The 15620-nt window shown below is 59.7% G+C and overlaps 1 protein-coding gene across 5 annotated transcripts in view; it reads right to left on the bottom strand.

Moving 5' to 3' along the window:
• The window catches only part of Disp3 (dispatched RND transporter family member 3), a 41730-nt gene extending 30367 nt beyond the window's left edge, over positions 1-11363 (bottom strand). For 3 of the 5 annotated variants that reach the window (XM_070037358.1, XM_070037360.1, XM_070037362.1), the window contains exon 1: positions 8494-8660. The gene's annotated coding sequence lies outside the window, so the exon portion shown is untranslated. Of the gene's footprint in view, positions 1-8493; positions 8661-11253 lie in introns of those variants that run through there. The other 2 variants (XM_070037357.1, XM_070037359.1) reach the window with 2 other exon arrangements.
• Between the last annotated feature and the right edge of the window lie 4257 nt (positions 11364-15620).

Below are 15620 nucleotides of genomic sequence, written 5' to 3'. Positions count from 1 at the left end.
ACATCTTCTTCCTGACTTGGGGTGTTTAGCTCTGGGTCTGATCCTGGGCTGGGATCCTCTCAGCCTTGGGTTGAGAGATGGGTCCTAGAGCCCTTCCCGTCCCCTCTTCAGAAGTCCCTAATTCTCTCCAGGGGGAGAGGAAGAGGGGCTTGAACTCAGGGCTTGGGACAGCCCCTATGTTTTTCACTCAAGGATGACACTCGACCACTCGAGCCACACTTCCACTTCCAGGTTTTCCCTGGTTCATGGGAAATAAGCATCTCACGGACTTTGCTGCCAGGGTTGGCTTTGAATGGTGATCCTCAAATCTCAACCTCCTGAGGAGCTAGGATTCCAGGTGTGAGCCGCCGATGCCTGGCTCTCTTCAGAATCTTAAACGGGAGTGGGGGCTGTGGTCCGGATCCCAGAGGAAGGGGGAGGCTTGTGGGGGCCTTCCTCCAGCCCAGCCCCCCGCCCCCGCCCCCGGCAAGCTGGCCTCCACGCTGCAGCTGACAAAGGCACCGGCTTCACCCAACAAATGCCATCCTGTCAGCTCCGCGTGGCCCGTGACCACGCTTCTCCACAAAGACAGCCCGGCTTATCTGTCTGTCAGGAGACCGGATGGGGCGGGCGGGGTGCGCAGGGGTGCAGGCGGGTTCTGTGTTGAGCCTGTCTAAGCAGGCTGCGGAGGAGACAGCGGATGAAGGAACGGCTGGCCTCCCCGGGCCGACAGCTGGTGAGAAAACTGGGCGCTCACTCGTAAACCCAACAGCTCAATACGTGCCAGCCAAACAAGCTTGGCACGGGGGGGGATCTATGGCGGAGGGCTCACCTGCTGTCCCCGCGGAGCCTGTCAGCAGTGTGTGGGAGGGCTGCCTCCGGATGCCCCATTTTTGGGTTCCCTCTAGTTGGCTCAAAGTGTTCTCCCCCAGCACCAAAGAGATTATCAGGGACTGAGAACAGCCAGGGCTTGATTTTGGGTGCCAAGGGGGTGAGCTAAGTAACATGGACCTGGGTTCAAATCCCACCTCTGACACTAGACAGGAACCCATCTGTAAGATGGGACAGTGCTACCCGGGCCCCTCTAGCATGGTCATTACGGGCTTCTCAGAGCCCCAAAGCTGCCCTCTGCCTGTGCATCTCAGGAACCAGGGGCTTCAGTGGCTACCCCTCTTTTTTTGGGGGGGGTCCAGTCGTGGGGTCTGAACTCTGGGCCTGGGCGCTGTCTCTCAGCTCTTCAGCTCAAGGCTAGCACTCTACCACTTGAGCCACAGCGCCATTTCTGGCTTTTTTTTTTCTTAGGTGGTGCTGAGGAATCTAACCCAGAGCCTCAGGCATGAAAGGCAAGCGCTCTACCACTGAGCCACCTTCCCAGCCCCTCCCACTCTTAAAATGTAAATCAACCCTGGATGGATGGCTCATGCCAGTCATCCTAGCTACTCAGGAGATCTGAGGATCGCAGTTCCAAGCCAGCCCAGCCAGAAAAGGCTATGAGACTCTTATCTCCAACTAACTGCAAAAAGCCAGATGTGGCACTGTGGCTCAAGTGGGAAAGTGCAAACCTTGAGCAAAAAAAGGCTCAGGGTCAGTGCCCAGGCCCCGAGTTCAAGCCCCACAACTTGCTTAAAAAAAAAATGCAAACCAAATGTGGGCCCTGACCCTAGATCACACCAGGTCCAGACCCAGGTGATTGCCTGAGGGAATCTAGATCCGGTCCTACATCGTGGGCAGCCCAGATCACACCCCTCGCCCAGCTCCAGGGCCTGACAGCTCCCCAATACCCCCTCCTCCCCCACAAGAGGGGGTCCCTGAGTTCTGGGAAGGCTGGAGACAGCCCCAGGCTCTGGGATCTCTGGGCAGGACTCACTCCTCAGAGCATTCTTCCTCTAGTCACAAGAAAGGAAGAGATGCTGGCTTTGGGGCCAGGCCAGGACTTCGTGACCAGAGAGAGGGGGGACACTTACATCTGCCACCCAGGTCCTCAGGGGCCAGGAAACCAAAGAAAACATCAGACTAAGGATGGCTTTCTACAAGGGACTCACCATGCAGAAGCTCACCATTACCGGGTGGCGGCGGCCAGCACACACTAGGTGCTTTACTTATTTCTCTCACATCTGATCCAACCTCAGCTCCTAGGGGGCAGCTTGTAAGGTGGGGACTGGACAGAGCAACACATGACCCTGGCTGCCAGGTAGAATTCCACCCCAGGATGGGCTCTGCCCTCCCTTCCTTCCATGCCCTACCCCTCTACCTGCACAACTACCCTCGCCCCCCCCCGCCCCCCGCACTGCCCCATCAGAGCCGTCACAGCTGCCTGAGCATCACAGAAAAGACAATAACACCAGCAACATGAACCCAAGCCGTAAACTACAACGTGGGGTCCCAGGCTCATGCCTGGCAGGGTCAGCAGAGTCCTGAAAACCCGCCGTGCACCCTGGCCAGCCTGACTGGGCTGCCGCCTACCGAGTGTCCTGGCTGCTGCCCGCAGTTCTATGCAGGGCTGGAGACTGCAGAGCGGGGGTTGGGGGGGACCCAGGGGGCCCCGCGGCCAGTCCTGCGCCTCAGCCCCCAGACTGCTGGGTTAATAAAAAATAAAAAGATCCCACAATGTATGACCAATAACCATGGCTATAAAAGCCAAATTGGATTCCTTCCTGGCTGATGAGCTCAAGGCGTGTGCATTCTCTCTCTCTCTCTCTCTCTAACTCGATTAGCAAATATGGAGAACAATTCCTGTTTTCACCTCCGGGCACCATTCTCTGGGCTCAGGTGCAGGAAGCAGGGAGGGGAAGGAGGTAGAGGAGGGGGCCTGGCCTGCCACCTGCCCACTGTGTGACCCAGAACAAGTCACTCTGCCTCTCAGGACGCGCTGTCCAACCTGCCAGGTGGTGGCTGGGAACAATTGCCCTCTAAAATCTCCACCTCTGAGCCTCAGTCACTACCCAGCCCGGAGGCAGAGGAAGGGGCCTAGATGCGGGAGAAGAGCTGCCTTTCCCCCCTATTCAGCAGCTTTCATGTAACATGGGGTCGGGTGCCGGGGGCTTGTTGTGACATCAGGCCAAGAGGAATGGCCCAGTAGCCAATGGCTGTGCGCCAGGTGCCAAGGCCTCCCTTGGGACACAGCAAGCAGCCACCTGCCAGTTCCCAGCTCTGGGAAAGGCCCCGGAGACCGCTAGCTGCCTGTTTGTCCTTCTGAGGGTCCACCCTTCCTATCAGTTGGAGTCCCCAAAAGGCCAGGATTTGGAGGTGTGGCCCGGGAAAGAATATTCCAGGTTTTAGGGTTCTGGGGCCATAGCCCAGAGCCAGAGCAACCCCACTAGCAGAGGGCGTGCAGAAGACGGAGGGCCGATGCAGCAGGAGGGTGAGGTAGATCCTGGAAGCTGCAAGCCCGGAGCCAAGGGTGCTTCAGGCGCCTCGGGCCGGGACAGGGCTGCTGCCCAGGACTGGGCTCTCCAGGATTGGGCTCCCCGGACGTCCCCACAGAATCTTTGCAGGGAGCCAAGTGACCCACTTAGTCCACTGGGCCAGAAGGGCAGGGAGGAAGCAAATTGGTTCTTCAAACGCTGCCCCAGGCAAGGCTGCCGGTGGTGGGGAGGGCCGTTTTCCCCAAGTGTCCCCTCTGGGCAGTGGCCACATCTGCCATGCCCCAGGCCCAGGCCTGGCTGTCCTGACACTAAGGACTCGAAACCCGAAGTCAGAGCCAAAGCCTCTCAGACCCAGAGACCTCCTTGACAGCAGCTCAGCAATCTGGGCACCGGGGAAGTCTGTCAAAATGAGAGCAAGGAGGGGCTGCACACCGTGACAGACACCTGCCATCCTAGCACTGAGGAGACTGAGGCAGGAGGACCTAGAGATCAAGGCCAGCTTGGGCTATGTATCAAGATTACCTCAAAGAAAGATGGCTGCAAGGTGGGAACGAGAACCAGGTCTTTGTTAGAATCTGGAGTCCAGCTTTGACAAATCTAAGCCTTCCTGTCAAACTCCATTAGCAGCATCACCCCACCCACCCGTCATGTCTGTCCATCTGCCCATCTAGACATCCACCCCCCCTCCACCCACCCATTGGTAGTCGTTACATCCTTCACTTGCTATGTTTCTTTCTTTCTTAAACGGATACTCAGGACCTCATGCTCTTGCTTTGCTTTTTCATTCAAGGATGGTGTTCCATTAGAATCTCCTAGACTTTTCTGCCCAAGCTGGCCTGGAACCAAGATCCTCAGGTCTCAACTTCCTGACATTACAGGCGTGAGCCACCGGCGCCCAGCAGGGTTCAGTTTCTAATCTCAAACTTCCTTTCCCCTCAAGGCCCCATGAACCTGCTCACCCCAGATCCGCTCTCTATCTCTTTCAGACCCAAGCATGCCATCCTGCGGGCCCAGGATCAGACTCCTGGCTCTGCTATTCCAGGCTGATCGGCTCCAAGTCTCTGCAAGAACAAGGTGGGGAAATCTAGCCTTCCAGGGAGCCTGCAGCAGCCCCCACCTCCGTGCTCCTCCCCAGCCAGGACGGGAAGGGCTCCTCCAGCGGGTGACGCTTTTCCACTGCCCATTTTACCTCCTGCCTGAGCGGCAGGGAGGACCAGCTGCTTCTGTGAAGTCACACCATGGTGCTTTCAAACCAGCAAACGCTTTTCGACTTGGAAACCCCCGCATGCAGCTGCGTCCGGAGACACACGTCCCAGCTGGGTCTGCGAGGAAACACATCTGGGGGAAAGCCAGAGGAATCCTGCCAGCCCGCCAGATGCTGCCCACATCTGGACATCTACAGGCGGCCCCGTGGGGTTGCCCGGCAGTCAGGAAGCAAGCGGTTAATCCCCACGGAGAGGGAGCCGAGACTACAGGTACAAATTACCCGGGAATGGATTACAGAACCATCCAATTGTACTCATCCTGAAAGACGCAAGGCAAATTAATGTAAAGGCCAACACGTGGGCCTCGGCCGCGGTGTGCCGGCGGTGCTCACAAAACCTCAAAACACAGATGCTCCCACTACCTCACAGGAGCAAGGGCAGAGCGGGGGAGAAGGGGGGGCGGCGAGGAGGGGTTGGGGGGGCAGCTACAGAACCACATGGGAAGGGGGCTCATGGCCCCTGCGACCACCACGCAGAACACAGCGCCCTGTGAGGAAGCAGAGAAGCCGGCCCACTCAGGGGAGTCGGAAAAGCACACACCCCGCCTCACCTTCCCCTCCTGACCTTGAGTGCTAAGCAAGTACCCTCTGAAGCCCAGATCGCCAGCTCTCCTTCAAGCCGGTCCTGGCTTTCCACTGGCTGGGTTGTCTCCTATTTTTTTTTTTTCCCTCAGTACTGGAGTCTGAACTCTGGGCCTCCTGCTTGCTAGGTAGGTGCTTCTTACCACTGAACCACGCCTCCAGGCTTGATTTTTGCTGGCTATTTTTGAGGTAAGATTTCTGGCTCAGGTATATACCCGGGCACAGTCCAAGCACGGGAGGCTTCCCGTCCAGCTAGGATGATGGGCGCTCGCGCACCATACTTAGCTCTCCATGGAGTAAGGTCTTGATCTTTTCTGCTCAACTGGCCTTGAACCTCCATCCTCCCAATCAGCTAGGATTATAGGCATGAGCCGCCATGCCCAGAACAGCTCCTGGCCCTCCCTGTCCTCACCGCCAGCTCCGGGGTTGAATTCACTGTCTTGTCCTCTCACTCGGCTTGCTTGCCTTGCGCTGGATGCTCTACTGTGGTGCCTCCAGCCCAGCTTTGTGCCGGTTAACTGCCTTACAGGTGCTAGGATTTCAGAGGCGAGCCTCTGGCCCTCGCTCTGTCTCCTCTTACTCGGCTCTGCTGAAGGATGCACAGCCCAGGTCGGCACACATGCTGATGTCCGGGGCAGATGGCAGGCTGGGGAGGGGCCTGCCACACCGCACCCCACTGCCGTCACCCGGCCAGGAAGCGTGCCCGGGCTCCCGGGGCATGCCACCGGTGGATGACCATGGTCAGCCCTGGAAGATACCCGGGTCCTTCTACTTCCAGCGGCGACCCAGGGCACCCAGCGCTCGTGATCCATCCCCTCTGCTCCAGGGAAGAGGGACAGGGACGGGTGGGGGCCCCAGTGAGCTCTGCAAGCGCAGAGATGGCGACTTTGCTACTCCCAGAGGCTGGAGACGTCCCAAGGTGGAAGCTGAGGGCTGGAGGTGTGGCCCAGTCACTAGCAAAAGCATTAGGTACGGAGTTCGAGTCCCAGTCTCAGACCAAAATGCAAAACCACAACAAAAAACCCCCAAACAGGTAGAAGTTTAGGAGGCTGGCTCCTGGAGGGGCGTGGCCCCGAGGCCCCAGGCCCCCCCCCCCACACACACACACTGCAGCCCTAACCTCCCTGCCAGCGCTCCCCAGGCTGCTGGTTCCCCCAGGGAGGAGATGACGTACCAGATTTGCAGGCTTGCACACAATGCGACCTGGCCAGGGACTTTTCCCCCCGCGCTTCAGTGATGTCCTCTAGAGCTGGGCCCGGAACACTGCGCCTGGCTTCCTCCTTCCAGGTTTTGGCAGACACAAGAGCTGCTGGCACACGTGCCGGCAAGCGTGACAGGCTGGAGGGGTAACTGCCAGAAACAGCCTGGGGCTGCCCGTCAGCCCCGCCTGGAACCTTCCCCTTCCTTCCTCCCATGGTGACCCTGCGAGCAGGGACTCTGCTGGGCTCCATCTGCCCCTTACCAGCTGTGTGACCTTGGACAGGTGACTCACCCTCTCTAGTCACAATGTTCTCTAAGTGGAAGGGCAGCGGGTGTGTGGTGGTGTGGGGATTGTGCAGGTTAGGGTACATGGAGCATCTGCACAGTGCCTGGCACATCGCTAGTATTCTACACTTACTTTGCTTTCTGACTAGGTGGGGGCCGGGGCCAGGGCAGCAGGGCCGGGTTAGATGCAAGTGGGGATACAGGGGAGAGGACTGGAGCCATGGCAGCAACGGCAGCTCCACCTTTGCCCATCCCGGATGCTGACGCTTGTTAGAACTCTGGCATCTGCTGGCTGACACCAGGCAGCCCACTTGCCCTCTCTGATGTGACTCCTCTATCTGCAGAGTCCTCCTATAGCCCTGACGTCTTCAGAGCTAAGTTGTCTTTTTAGTCCAAGCTTCCCTGCAGGGCTCCACCTCCCGGGAGACACGTCAGTCTCTCGGGTGGGGGGCAGAGCCTGAGACCCAGGAGTGAGGCACCCAGCCCAGCTCAGAAACCAGATTGCCCGCCCAGGCCACAGAGATGAATTCATGTGACCCAGTGGGCTTTGTCCTCCCTCCCTCCCTCTCTCTGCCCCCCCTCCCAAGCTAGCTTAGGGTTCACCTTCCTTCAACTCAATCTCCCAAATGCTGGGATTAAAGGTGTGCACCCCCCCCCCAATAAATGGTTTTCTTGACTGAAATAGTAAATGGACAGAGAAATAACTACCAACAATGCAGGGTCCAAGGCCAAAAGGGGACTTTCCTTCCATTCAGACCGAAACTGTCCCATATGTGGCTTCTTGAAGCTGGACAGCATTGAGTAAGTCTCTCCACTTCTCTAAGACGTGGTTTTCTCAGGTAGTCAGTGAGTGTAAAACTTCCTAAGCATGCGATCAGTCCAAGGCTTAGATGAGATACTGTGTATAAATAAGTACCTTGGACTTGGCACACAGTAGGACTTCAATGACTGGCAGCCTCTCATTGTGAGTCGGGGACCTGACATGCTCAGTCCTGCTTGGTGCCCCTTCCTAAGGAGCTCTGGTCCAAACACAGACGTGTGTGTGTGTGTGTGTGTGTGTGTGTGTGTGTGTGTGTGTGTGTGTGTGTGTGTGTGTGTGTGTGTGTGTGTGTGTGTATGCGCGAGCATACATGCATGTAGGCATGCACATCTGTGCACGCACATGCCAGTCCTGGGGCTTGAACTCAGGACCTGGGTGCTGAGCTCCATTTCTGGTTTTTTGGTGGTTCATTGGAGAAAAAGAGTCCCATGGATTTTCTTGCCCTGGCTGGCTTCGAACCACAGTCCTCAAATCTCAGCCTTCTGGGTAGCCAGGATTACAGGCGTGAGCCACTGGTGCCCGGCTCACACACAGACATGAATCATCCTCCACCCACCGCCCCTCGGGCCAGGACTGTGTGGGAGTCCTCCAGGGTCCCCATGGCCAAGCAGGGGGTGAACTGGCTGGAAGAGGCTCTGTCGCCCGCCCTGCCCCTGGCCTTTGTGAGCAGCTGGAGCGGGAGCTGCAGCCTGCCGTGAAATGTGACGTGCGGAAACCGCACGTGTTTGTGACTGGGTGGGCCCACACTGTCCTCTCGATCGTTTCTGGGCCTTGGGGCTTCGCAGCAGGGCTGGGAAGGGTGTGTGCCCAGACCCTGCCACCTCTCCCAGCTGGCCTGGCAGGAGTGCAGCAAAGGGCAGGCTGATGAGGGACACTACTGTGCATCTCCACAGAGGCTAATCGTTAGGTTTCCCATTCAAGTAATACCAACACCATTATCAACGCCACTGATATTACTGGCTCCGGCGATCACCGCCACCGCCATTTCGAGTGCCTACCTTTACGGCCGAGGTGGGCTGGCTGATTGATACCGATGGAGAAAATCTCTTCACCCCTCAGTATCTCGCTGGGCTCATCTCGTCGGTAGAGCTGTCTGCGGCCCCCGCTCAGCGGGCTGAGTAATGGCTATCTTCCTTCCTTCCCCAGATTCCTGGCCAGAAACCAACAGCCAAGGCAGTCTGCTTGGTTGATTCCGAGGCACTGGGGCTGCCAGTACCCAGTACCCACGGTCAAGACATCAAAACTGGCCCTCGGTCAGACGCCTCTGCGAGGCCACGCAAGGCCAGTGAGGGTCTGTGACCGGAGAGCAGGACTTCAATCACACAAGTCTAAGCTACCAGAGAAAAAGGCCTTCACCACCATCTCCCCCCCACCCCCAAGTCTGGCTTCACATCGCCACTCCGCAGTTATTCACTCACCAGGCATCTACTGAAAGACTCGGTGTGTACTGTAGTTGAGAGCAGTGTGACCTTAAGAAAATGACTTGACATTTCTGGTACTATTAAGGAAACTATCGGAATGTCCCTCACTCAGGGGCAGGATGACTTTAGGAGTGGAGGATCTCTACAGAAGGGGAGTGCCCCAAAGCTCTGCATTCGCTCTACCCCCTTGAAAGGGATTCACCAGACAATGCTCCAGATTATCCAGGCACAAAAGGGACCCCAACTGGGCCCTGCAGCCAGCCCTGTTATAAACAGGGAGCTTCAAGGAAGGAGGCGGTTTGTTCTTGGGTGCACGGGGCATCTGTGGCTGGCTGAGGCTTGGAGCCAGGTCTCCCTACTTATAGGTGAGCATTCTCCCCTCCCCCAGCACTAGTACCTTCCCGCATTCTCCTGGATTTTAAGGTTATAGCAAGGAAATGTCCACAGGCAAGCAGGCACAGAAGGTTCTGGATCACCAGGGGGTGAGGCTTATCAGGAGCCCAGGACCCCCATGCTCTGAGTTCCAGGTCTATTGGGAGCCTCTGCTGGCTCCTGGCGTCTAGCCCTCCTGTGGAGGGTGGCAAACTGCTGGGGGCCGGGGAAGGGGAGCCAGGAGTTGTGGCTCTCCGGGAAGACGGAGTCTGCTCCCCATAAGGAGCACCCATAAGGAGCACGGACTGGGTCAGATCTGAGCTAAGCAAGTCCTGAAGGAGCGAAGGCAGAGGCGAAGGGGTGGGGCAGAGTGGGGAGAGAGCAGGGAACCATATAGGCAAGGACTCAGGGCTCTCCCCTGTCATCCTAGCTACTCAGGAGGCTGAGTTCAAAGCCAGCCCCGGCAGGAAAGTCCGTGAGACTCTTATCTCCAATGAACCACCAGAAAACCAGAAGTGGTGCCCGCCTTGAGCTGAAGAGTGCAGGGACAGCGCCCAGGCCCAGAGTTCAAGCCCCACGACCGACCCCCCCCCCCAAAAAAAAGGACTCTGGGCCCAGATGGGAGATATGTCTGGGACAGGTGTGAGTAGGACCAAATGGACCCTGAACTTCGAACCAAGATTCAGGGGCACTGGCTGGCCTGCTGCGGTGAGGGGGGTTCCTTTGGGTCATAGCCTCTTGCTGGTTCCCAGGAGGTCTGCAGTAGGTGAAGAGGTGCTGTTTGTTGAGTCCTGCTGCTTGCTCACCTCTCAGGGAGTGTGTGTGTGTGTGTGTGTGTGTGTGCTCGCTCCCCCCTCTCCGCCTGTGTGTGTGTGTGTTCGCTCCCCCCTCTCCGCCTGTGTGTCTGTGTGTGTGTGTGCCGGCTCCTCCCCCCCCCCCCCCCCCCCCCCCCGCCTGTGCGCAGAAGTCTGAGCTACCCTATGAATCACCCAATGCAGCAGCCCCTGTTGGGGTGTCCGTTGGGACAGAGGTCCTGGGGTGAGATGCTGCGGGGTCCACACACTGGCGCTGGCAGATGTGTGTGTAAGTGCGCGCGCGTGAGCGGGCTGCGGGCAGTGGGCCGGCCGGAGTGTCTCTACCCGAGCGGACCAGGAATCGGCGCGTGGGGACCTGCGGCTGGCCAGCGGCTGGTGCGTGCGCACGCGGATGGGGGGGGGGCACGGGGTGCGGGACGGGGCGCGGGGCTGACCCCGCGATCGCGCCCGCCGGGCCCTGCGCCCCGCTTCACGAAGGATCGCGGGGACCGGGGACCGGGGCAGAGGCCTCCCGGGAGGCGCGCGCCCGCCCGCCCGGCCCCGCCGCGGGCCTCTCCGGGGACTTGGGAAAAGTTCTCCCGGAGGCGGGACTGACCGCGGGACGTGGCGGCGCCGCGGGCGCTCGGCTCTGCCCCCGACCCCGACGCCGCCGGGCCCGGAGGCCCGGCCCAGCTCCCCTCGGTTGGCGTCCTCGGCGGGGCTCGGACCCCCCGCGCCTGCCCGGGTCCCGCAGCCCCGCGCGTGCGGCCCGGCGGCGGGGCCGTGGACCCGACCGCGCGCCCGGGCGGGCGGCGGGCCGAGCGGGGCGCCGGCCTCCTCCCCGCCTCCCTCCGATCCCGGGCGGCCGCGCAACTTTTACGGAGCCGGACCGGCGCCCGCCGGGGCGGGGGAGGGAGCTCGAGGCTGCCCCGGGGGCCCCGCGCGCGGGCCCGAGGCCGGGGGCTCGCCTCGGGGTCAAGCCCCGCGCTCCACCGCACCCGACGGCGTCCCCGGGAGGAGGGGGACCCGAGGCCGGAGGGAGGGCGCGGGAAGTTGGCGCGGGGGCCCTGCACGGGCCCGGCCCCTCCTCCGGCGGTGCGCACCCCCTCCCCGGCCCCGGGCCTCGAGCCCGACACGGAGATCGGATGGCGCCCGCGGCCGTCGCACTCACCTCGGCCGGCCGAGCGGAGCCGGGCAGAGCGGCGGGCGCCGAGCGGGGCGCGCTCCGGGAAGGACGGGGGCCGCGGGCGCCCCGCCGCGCCGTCCGGTCCCCTCGGCGGAGTGGCGGTGGCTCCGAGCCGCGGGAGGCCGGCGCGCGGCTGGGCTGCGCGGCAGGGACGCGCCGGCTGCGCGCGGACCCCGGACCCCGGCGCGCAACCCGGGCGCCCGGCGCCGCCGCCGCCTTTTATTTGCCACCCGCCTTTGTTTGGGTCCGGGCTCCTACCACGGGGCGCGGGGGTGTCCCGGGCAGGCCCCGCAGCCGGGTCTCCTTCCCGGCTCCAAGCCACCCCCGGCTTCCGCGCTTCCCGCCTCGGCGTCCCTGCCCGGCCGGGGCCCGCGCGTCGCCACGCGGAGCCGGGCTCCGAGCGCGTCGCCGGGCGCCTCCGCGCGACCGCCGCTCCCCCCCGCGGGAGCCGCACGGTGGTACAGCCCGGCTCCGGACGCCCGCGGGGGGGGCCGCGCGCCGCACAGCGACCCCTGGGGGCCGGACCCCGCCGCTGCAGGCGGCCCGGGCCTGGCGTCCGCCCCGCCCGCGGGGTCCCTGGGCTCCGGGCCGCGCTGGGCTCCTCGCTGCCCATCTCCCCGCCTTGGCAGGCCACCAGCCTTCTGGACGCCCGCGGGCATCCCCGGAGCACTCCGGAGGGAGCCAAGCCCAGCCTCCTGGCGCCGTCCCTCCCTCCTCCACAGCCCGGCGCCCTGCCAGCCCCTGGGACCCGGCCTGCCTCCAGCCAGAGGACGCCATCTGCCCGACAGGCTGGCCCGAGGGCCCCGGGGAGAAGGCGCCCGGACGCCGAAGCCACTGGCCAGGCCGCTTTCCCTGCATCGGGGCGCAGGGGGCAGGCATCGCGTGCCACCCCAAGAGCCTCCAGCTCGGGGATGCAGAGCTGCTGCTGGTGGCGGCCAGAAGAGCCACTGCGGGGTGAGGCCAGCCAGGAGCTCCCACACCTGCTCAGAGTGTGTGCTGCCCCCAAACCCGGAGAGACCGGGGAGAGCCAATCCCTGCCTCCAGGAAGCTTCTGGTCATGGGGAGATAAGAACATGCCTTACCCCAGCTTCTCAGTCCGCTACAGCCCCCAGCAGCTGTGTGTATGTGTGTGTGTGTGTGTCCATACCAGGGTTTGAACCCAGGGCCCTCAAGCTCTCACGCGCCTTTTATGCTCACAGCTGGTGCTCTACCCTTTGAGCCACACCTCCAGTCTGGCTTTTTGTTGATTATCTTGTGTGCTTGGGCTGGCTTTGCACCAAGAGGTTCAGATCTCAGCCTCCTGAGTAGCTAGGATTGCAGCTGGGAGGTGCCAGTCTCCGGCACATCCTTGTTTTTGAAAGGAGAAAACCAAAGTGAGGGGTATGTTGTGTGTGGAGCTTTATCTCCTGTTCTGTCACTCTGGTGCACGCATTGTCCCTGCAAGCTGTACCCACGGACTGGCTGACAGGTGGATAACTTGGTGTTTATGACCCTTAGCGTCCTTTGAGCTCCTCTATGCAGGAGCAAGTAACCCAAGCCAGTATTCCTGCGTGGACATGCAGGCCTAAGGCTTAGGATCATCAGGGCCAAGTCTGGAAGCTACAGTGGTTCCGGACATGAAGCATGTCAACACAGAGAGAGAGAGAGAGAGAGAGAGAGAGACAGAGACAGAGAGAGAGAGAGACAGAGACAGAGAGAGAGAGAGAGACAGAGAGAGAGAGAGAGAGAGAGAGAGAGAGAGATTGCCCCAAGCAGAAGCTATGAATGCTACTGGTCCAGAACAGAGGCCAAAGCTTTTATAGCATTAGAGGAAACACAGACCAGCGGTCCCAATCACCCTGTGGGGAGGGGGGTCAGAAAAAGAGGTGCCACGGGGGAGGGGGGAGGAGGGAGAACAGGAACAGAATTGTTGTCCTCATTGTTGTTTTTTTTAAGGGAGCATTGGGAGACACAAAGAATGCTCCCAAGCCCAGCTGAGGAGCCATGGCTGTGCTCGGCTGGGGAAAGGCTTGTTCTTTGTGGTTTGCTGTGGTGACACCGCTTCCCTGAAAGTTCCCCAGGCCTCCCTTGTGGTTCCTTGCCCAAATCGCCAGAGCGCCCCATTTCTGGCCCCCTCCCCCCAGAGCTTTGCCACTCACCCACAACACCCACTTTCCTGGGAAGTGTTTCTAGAGGGTTCGATAAGGAGTCTGATGAGTCTCACCCTGGCTTCCTAGCTTCCATTGGCCACAGGCCCTTTGAAACCCTCCCAGGACTGCCAGAGGGGCCTCGCTGCGGAGCCTGGCTTGCTCTCCCTTCTTCAAAGGGAGAGTGCAGAGGCCAGGGCCCAGAGGTGGGAGCGGGAGGTGGGAAGGGAGGTACTCAGCGGCGCACTGGAAGGACGCGATTTTCCCAGGCCATCAGCTGGGTTTTAAAAATGCAAATGGAAGCAGGCTTTTGAAATATGTCTGCTGTAAAGTGGAGCCGGTGGTGGCGGTGGCGGCGGCCGTGGCAGCAGAGCGGGGAGCGGGTGTGGAAAGTCATGAGAACGGTCCTCTCCTCCTGGGACTCCTCCTCCAGCTCGCCAGCCCTCCCTGGCCATTCTGCCTGCAGGAAACCTGGGAATGCCTGACTCAACGAGCCCTGCCGGGACCCAAAGCACCTTCCCGCTGCCCTGCTCACCTCCATACTTGGGAGAGGACCCCGGGTCTCTGTCTGGTGGAAAGTGCTTCTTAAGTCTGATTTAAATGCCTCTTGGTGCCAATAAGCTGCGGCTGTCCTTCTCTGCCGTCACAGCTAATTGAAAAGCCTTTCTGTCGTCTCCCCTTTCTTTCTCCTTCTGTCCTCACTCCAACGATGGCAGAACAGGGCCTCGGAGCTTGTTGCTGATTCCTCCCAGGAAAGCCATCTTTCTGTCCCACTCCATGCCTGCGCGTGACCTTGGGGAGATCACCTGGCTTTGCTCAACCCCAGTTGTCTGATCTTCAAAATGGGGCTAGTGAAAGTACCTTTTTGAGCCGGGCGTGGTGGCTCACGCCTGTAATCCTAGCTATCCAGGAGGCTGAGATTTGAGGATCAGATCAAAGCCAGCTCGGGCAGGAAAGGCTGTGAAATTCTTCCGTCCAATAAACCACTCAGAAAACCGGAAGTGATGCTGTGGCTCAAGTGGTAGAGCACTCACCTTGGGCTGAAGAGCTGAGGGACAGTGCCCAGGCCCAGAGTTCAGGCCCCACAACCAACAATAAAATAAAATAAGGTTTCACATGTTTTGCCCAAGGTAGTCTCTGGACACTTCTCTTATTTACATTTCTTGCCATACCTGGGTTGAAAGATGTGAACCATCACGCTTTGCTATTGGTTGAGATGGGGTGGGGGGGAGGGGCTTGCTAACTTTTTAACTGGGCTAGCAATCTCTGCATCCTCACAAGCCAAGATTATAGCCATGAGCCACTGTGCTTGGTAATCGGTTAAGGAGGGGTCTTGCTAACTTTTGTGGGGACACCAGTACTGGGGGCCTCACACTTTCCAGCCAGGTGCTCTACTATTCAGCCATGCCTCCAGCCCTACTTTTCACCAAATTTTTTTTTGTCGGTTGTGGGGCTTGAACTCTGGGCCTGAGCTCTTCAGCTCAAGGTGAGCACTCTATCACTTGAGCCACAGTCCCACTTCCGGTTTTCTGAGTGGTTTATTGGAGAAAAGAGTCTCACGGTCTTTCCTGCCCAGGCTGGTTTTGAACCTCGATCCTCAGATCTCAGCCTCCTGAGTAGCTAGGATGACAGGCGTGAGCCACCGGCGCCCGGCACTGATTATTTTTGAGATAGGTTCTTACTTCCTACCCTGGTGCACCGGAACCTTGATCCACCTATTTTAGGAAGCCTCAAATAGTCGCACAGAGGTCAGGCATGTGCTGCACCACCCTGCTTCCCTCTGTTGAGATGGAGTCTGAAGAACTTTCCTGCCTAAGCCGGCTTAGAATCTCAGTCCAGCCCTTCTCAGGTTCCCACAGGGTCTGTGCCTACGAGCTCACTTCACTGAGCCTAGCTACTGGCTGACAAGGGGTCTTAAAAGCTCTTCTGCCCAGGCTGGCCTCAAACCAGGATCCCTCTATCATCATCAGCCTCTAAATGGTTAAGCTTATCAATGTAAGCCATTTGTGCTAAGGGTCTTGCTAACTTTTTGCCAAGGCTGGGCTTGGAACACAGCAATCCTCCCAATCTCTACCTCCTGAGTAGCTGGGATTACAGGTAGGAGCTACCAGGCTTGGCAAAAGAATCAATGTAATAGGTTGCACTTGCAAGGAGGTTATTAAATGAGATGGTCTGTGTGGGAAAAGTAGCATTTTAATACACCGCACAGCACACATGAAGCTTTGA

Source organism: Dipodomys merriami, unplaced genomic scaffold, assembly GCF_024711535.1.
Source record: "Dipodomys merriami isolate MVZ:Mamm:240054 unplaced genomic scaffold, mDipMer1.0.p SCAF_28, whole genome shotgun sequence".
NCBI classification, from domain to species: Eukaryota; Metazoa; Chordata; class Mammalia; order Rodentia; family Heteromyidae; genus Dipodomys; species Dipodomys merriami.
This window is presented reverse-complemented; position numbering and strand designations above follow the sequence as displayed.